Below are 7,266 nucleotides of genomic sequence, written 5' to 3'. Positions count from 1 at the left end.
GAAGAAATATAGAAAAATATCGCCTGCACCACTAGACTTCACTGAAGAGAGTTAATAGAAAATCCAAATAAACAAAATATTTTTACAAGCATTTAAAAAAGTTCTTCAACAATACAAAAAAAAAACAAATATAAAAACGGTATATACTACCTATATAACTATTGTCATACTGTATTGGGAACCCTGTAGTGGGAATTTTTGCTATATTTTTTAGTTTGCTATATTACGTCAGGGTAGTTTTATTTAATAGTAGATACTAATACTATACGTTTCTCTCATGTCTTCCAATGCATTTCGTATGGTATTTAAATCCATACTTCTTATAATTTATATATTCAATTCAAACATCAATTTTCTCATTTTATACTTACTTGAAATTGTTTCTGGAATATTAGTAATATTAGATGATAATGATTTAATGGAAATGTGATGATTTAATACATTTTATATATAGTATAATTTGAGTAAACAAAATATTAGGTACAACGTACCGTGTTCGGTTTGCCACGTAACTTTTTCAGCATTCATATATGGGCAACTCTCGGCCCGCGGGCCGGATCCGGCCCTCCACCAGCTTCAATCCGGCCGGCGAGAGATTCAGAAAATTCGAATAATGATAGCTTTAAACTCAAGTATCTCATTAATTTTCATTTGATTTTTCTATATTTTGTTATTAGTTTGCTTTTTATATGTTTGATTATGCTATTATTAAGATTGCCCATACCTGGATAGATGGTGAAGGTTAAACTTATCAGGATATCTAGACGTGGTTTTTCCAGCGGCACTTTTTTCGAAAATGGAGCCTAAGATATCTTAATTACTCTTTCTCTCCTCTGGAAAATGTTGAAATAGGCCTCTTTACTAATAATGTAATTACTATTAAATAATAACTATAAATACTAAATTGTTAATGCACAACATTTATTTTGTTCATTTTCAATATGTAAATTGAATGGTTTTCGTTTAGCAGAGAGGACTTAATAAATCTTGGCAAATTCACCCCCACAGTACATTCCCAAGAGACTTATTGTTGGGGATAAATCTGCTATTAGCTTAACTAAGTTTAAATTGCCACTAATTAAGGAGTTGGAAAACGGTAAATAAAACCATGTAAAGGTAAATTCAAACAAATTATATTTTTTTAATCTTATCAAATGAAATCAAACAATGTTTTTCGATACCACAAATCCAGGTATGCAAAAGATATCTAACGCCGCAGGCAAGACTTCTAACTGTTTATATTGTGGAAAACAACTACTGTATGGGCTAGGTGCCCCAAACATCATTTAATTACACCACTAGTAAATATCTAGTAATAGATATCTAAGTTAACCCAAGTAAAAGCTAAAAATAATGTTATATTTAGTACATATACAACAAAAATACATATCTGACATATAAAAGTCGGAAATATTAGGGCGACTGCAATATGGTACAGGCTGTAGACCGGATTCTCTTTTATGTAATTTTATTCAAACAAACAGTGACACAACCGTTGTAAGAATATATTTGTAAGTATTTGCATAATGGTATTTAACAAAGAGGGACAGTATTTATTTTTCTACACTTACCAAAAAATAATAATAAGTACCAGCAAAAATTAACAAAACCATAATTTGTTACTCTTTACTATCCGTGTCATTGTCACAGGCCAGCTTTCCTTAGAAACTTCATATTTGGTACACGTATTTTTTTATATAAGGACAATGTAAACATAGAATTTGGTGACATTACATATACAGGATGTTCTCTTTCTAGTGCCTGTGCGCCACTGGCTATCCCGTAACTTTTTTGTGTGCGCGCCGGTGACGACAGAATTTATATTTTTAAAAATAAGCATTAGTTTAGAAACCTTTTTGCCTCTTACAAAATTTTGATACCGTTTATGGATTTCGTGTAGAATTGGCATTTTTTACACATTAAATAATATAAAATCAGTTTAATTAGAACAGTCTAGCACGAGGTGCCATATAACAACAAACAAATTCATAACGGTAATTAAAAGGTTCAGTGTCAAGCTAGCTGTGATTTAATTTTAGCTTACTTTGTCTTTTATTGCAATTTATACTTTTGTTGAACAAACTGATATGTTAGTTTTGGGTTATTGTGAAGGAAATTGTTGTGCTAATGCTTGAGCATATGCTGAAAGATTTCCTAATCGAAGAACTCCAAATCACAAATCATTTGCTAATGTGGAGAGGCCTTCGGGAAACAGGACAACGTGGACAACGTACGGCTAGAACTATTCAGCTGGAGGAACAAATTTTGGAAAGGGTCGAAAAAATTCCGCAAGTAAGTACGAGGCGTTTAGCGGCAGAGGTTGGTTTTCAAAAAGTTCCGTTAATAGAGTATTAAAAGACCAGTTATTACATCCATTCCACCTTCAATCAGTTCAAGAATATTTACCTACCTCCATCACGTCCTGCTTTCAGTCAAAGTAATCAAGAACTCAGAAATAGAGATAATAATATCCATAAGAAAATTCTGTTTACAGACGAAACCGCTTTTACTATAAGGGGTATTTTTAATTCACATAATAAACATGTTTATTGTGATGAATACATGGAATGAGTAAAAAACGATTCCAACGTGAATTTAAGATTAAGTTTGGACTGGTATTATTAGTAGTATTCTAATTGGCCCTGTTATGTTGAATATTGGAGGTGGATAGGTAGAGGAAATAATGCCCCCTTAAAATGGCCACCCCGATCCCCTGACCTAAACCTATGTAATTATTTCCTTAAGGGAACGTTGAGGACCACAGTTTATAGCGTTTCAGTAAATACAAAAAACGAATTATGGGAAAGAACACAAAATAAAATTAATGTTATGAGAGGTAATGCACAATTATTGGATAAAATTCATTTTAATTTCCTAAGAATGGATGCTTGCATTCAAGAACAAGGAAGTCACTTTGAGCATTTACTGTAATATTATTTTATTGCGATTTTAAAAAATATCAATTTAGGTTTATTTAAAATTTTAATGTTGACACTTATATTATTAGTTGATATTGTTTATTCAAAATACTATTGTTGATTTTTTTTATTGATAATACCTACTAAGCCTAAAAATGTGTTGTTAATTTTGTTATTTTTTAATATGAAGTTTTCATTATTATTCCCTGCTTTCAGCTTGCAGTTATAAATTATTATTTTTTAGTAAGCGGAATTTTTGCATATATTTAATGTATAAAGAACGCCAAATTTACTCGAAATCCATAAACGATATCAAAATTTTGTAAGAGCAGAAAAATATTCTAAAATAGTGCTTATTTTTAAAAATATAAATTCTGGCGTCACTGGCGTACACACAAAAAAAAATACGGGATAGCCAGTGGCGCAAATCATCACCAAATTTTTTAATTACATTGCCCTTATATAAAAAAAATATGTGTACCAAATTTGAAGCTTATAAGAAAAATAGTTTTCAAATTATTTGAAAAAACTAGGTTATCTATTCTATATTTAGAAGGCTATTTATATCTCAGTAGGCGTGTATATAGGTAGGTTAGGCTAAATGAAGCTGTGGTCAAGCGTTGTCCATCCTTTTTTTTTTGGCTTCAACACCTTATAATTTCTAAACCGTTAATAATACAGGCATGCCAAACAGTGATCTGTTCCATGGATAATACCCAGCCGCACTATGTATTTGGGTCCTCAGAAACTGAATCTGAAAACCAACCCTATAATCTGAAAATCAGCTAAAATTCCACATTCGATGAATTCAGGTCACAAACTCATACCACGAGTTTACAGCTTAGTTTGTTACCATGAATATAAATGTCTAACTTACAGACTCCTTTTACCCAATATTGCCAGCATATTTTGGACATAAGATGACAAAATATGTATGTAACCTACTGTTCTTAATGGTTACAGAACCCCCTACTTTCCGAAGCCTCAAAGTCTACTACAACTTACATTTATTGAATATTTCTGGATATTAAAGGATGCCTCAAAAGTAACACAGTTGGCAGCATTGTGCAGAGTCACATGTTGTAGTAAACACGTTGCGGTTATACAAAATAGAGTGCTATATGACGGAAGAGTAAGGAGAGTGTGTAGCTGAGACTGTGCGCAAATCATGTGGAACTTTCGGTAGAAGAAACACTTGGAATAAAACAAATGTGAAAAGATTAATTGCCAAATTTGAATAAACAGGTGCGATTATAAACAATAAAAAACAATTCAGAAAACAATATGCAGTGGATTTTAACAACAGGTCTTCAGCTAACCCAGGAATTGTAACAAGACAACTATTTAATGCGCCGAAAATTTGTTGATTGGATGTCGCAGAATCAACAAGTGGGCGGTGATTTTGCTAAGAAAATCATCTTTGGGGACGAAGCGCATTTCAATCTTAGTGGGTATGTGAACAAGCAAAACATTCAAGAACGATCATATATACGCAAAGAGTGACGGTGTTTTGTGGATTTTACGATGGTGCGGTGGTTAATCCGTTCTTTTTGTAATTAATTTTCTCAATTATCATGCGCTCATCCGTTGTGTAGCGCTCTAACCGTAACTTGTTTCCAACATGTGACTGCACAATACTACTAATTATATTCGGAATGAAAATGGCGCATAATTCAAATCCTGCGTTACTTTTAGGACAACCGTTAATTTGCAATCTACCTGTATTCATAATATACCTAAAGCCTCTGAGTGCAATTGTGAATGCGTAAATCATTATAGTGCTTTCTGGTTATTATTTTCCCTTCTAAATATAAAATGGTAGCAGATTTAGGATTGATTTAATCATTGTTTGTCCATGATACTGTCTGGTGGTATTGGCTAAGTGGACCATCTGTGTGAAGCGTTTGTGGATTGGAAATTTAGGTTCGTGACGTATTAATTAGCTCGCGTCACTCACAAATGTAGAATTTAGCTTATTTTTATGCTTTCAGGGTGGTTTTTGATGTTCACCGAAAGCTGAAGGGTTGGAAGGGTTAATTGAGTCTTTGAACAGTCAAAATATGCAATGAGTCCCATGAATGTATTGCGTCGACGCATTTCCACTGCTATGCTAAGGGAAATACTGAATGTGAGTTCTGCCCGTTTTGTATAGGCTTTAGGCATTCGATAATAAAATCGCAGGTTGATAAAGCATTTCTTATGGCAGATTCGAGTTCTAGGAGTTCAAATTCAAATTAGACCAAGCAAATTAAATTTTTACTCAAAAAAAGTCCTATCCGCGAGATTATTGTAAAATTGTCTAAAGGAACATAATACAAGACATCTCTCATCTCGTGAGCCAAAAACTTTTATTAGCTAACTTTTCTATTTAAACAAATAAGTGAGGAAAACAGTTTTTTCACTTTACAGGGAAAACCATCAATTTTAGCGAAAAGTGACTTGTTAAATTAAAATCGGTTAATAAACAAAAAAGTTATTGCAAAAAAACAAGAAAAGTGCCCATTTTTAAATTTGTTTATAACTATCGCATTTATTGTAAAAATTTTATAAAACCTATGACAAGTTGAGGGTTTTGTCATACTTCAGAAGTGTGCCAAAAGTGGGCGCTGTAGGTGCAATAGTTTTCGCACAATTCTATTTGTTTATAACGGAGGCTCCAAATGTTATGAACTTTAAGCCTCTGTACAGGTGTTGATTTTCAACCAAACATGATTCTGTCGTCATTGTAATCTTAAAGACGTAATTAAGCGACCTATTAAAAAATATCACCGTTTTTTTTACAATCTCAAAGTGTGCATTAAAAAACCGTGCGTTTTTCGCTTATAAACAATTTGAATAACATTGTTGCTATTTCTGCTATCTCACCGAAAATAGATGCAATGGATAGCTGGCAAAAAAATACAGTTTTAAAATAAAAAAAGTACCCTCTACGACCAACAGGAGCCAAGACATTGAAAAATGTGGAAAATTAACGACTCACGAGCCCTTTAAAGAGAAAGATACTCGCTAAGTAAACTGTCCAGCGGCCAGCGGCGTGGTGGTGGGGGAAGTTCAAATTGATGCGCGCTGTAAATTTTGCAATATCTCGGCTTCTATTCATCTTAGAAACTTATTTTTTGTTAAACTGGGGTAGCTCGACGAAAAAATAACAATGGGCATATTTACGAATTCGTAGAATAGTCCTGAACCCCAGAAAAAAATGCGTCTTTTATAATTAATTTTTTTTAATTTACAAAAATGTCACAAACATTATTGTTAAACAATATATTAATTAAAATTTCAATTTCGTAATTATTTTACTATTATTAAATAAATAAATAAATAAAGCTATCGTTCATTTAAAAAGTTATTTTTTTACATATTAAGGCAAAGTAAACTTGTTTTTTCAATATTTTGTTAGCTGTTTAATTACGATTTAAATGTAAAATTAAAGTAAAGATTCATAAATTATTGTCAAATTGCGAGTCACTTTTCGCTAAAATTGATGGTTTTCCCTGCAAAATGAAAACACTTTTTTCCTCACTTAATTGTTTAAATAGAAAAGTTAGCTAATAAAAGTTTTTGACTCACGAGATGAGAGATGTTTTGTATTATGTTCCTTTAGACAATTTTACAATAATCTCGCGGATAGGACTTTTTTCGAGTTTCTCTTTTATTTTCGCTAATTTTCCTGGTGTACATAGTAAAGGTAAACAATATTTTTACAGTTATTGTCAATCACCCTGTTTAAATTTGTTAACCAGCTTTTTGGAAATGGTATAAAAACGATATTTTTTCATTTCTAAAACTTGTGACGATGACATACCAAACTTATTGTTTAATTTCAATGTCATTTTTCGTGGACGCTGTAATACAGTGTGTCTCCGGATGGACCTAACTATACTTGTAATTTTCCTTATTTCTCATTTTAGGGAAAAAAGTTATTAGTTCTGTTTGTAGGCTTCCATTAATGGTTCAATGGTTTCCTGGCTTACCACGTCGTAGATTTATAACTCTTGACGTTTCGAGAGACATATCGCTCTCTTCTTCAGAAGTCACTCTGAAACTGGTTTCAACCAAAAAAAGTCATTCTTCATAAAAAATTTTGCTTATCGTGAAAAGTCATTAGCCATACTCAAACTTTCAAAATAACATACAGGGTGGTTAGCAAATAAGGAAACGTGAATTTGTGCCAAGAGTAAAATAGTATTTTAGAAGAATTAAAAAATGTTACTAAAAGAAGTTGTTTCTAATTCTAATAGTAATCCCGATATGAAAGAACGTCGTAAAAGTTGATATTTTTGCGAAAATTATAATAATAATAATAATAATAATAATAATAATAATAATAATAATAATAATAATAATA

The sequence above is a fragment of the Anoplophora glabripennis genome, unplaced genomic scaffold, assembly GCF_000390285.2.
Source record: "Anoplophora glabripennis isolate ALB-LARVAE unplaced genomic scaffold, Agla_2.0 scaffold382, whole genome shotgun sequence".
NCBI lineage: Eukaryota > Metazoa > Arthropoda > Insecta > Coleoptera > Cerambycidae > Anoplophora > Anoplophora glabripennis.
Note: the sequence above shows the minus strand (reverse complement) of the source record.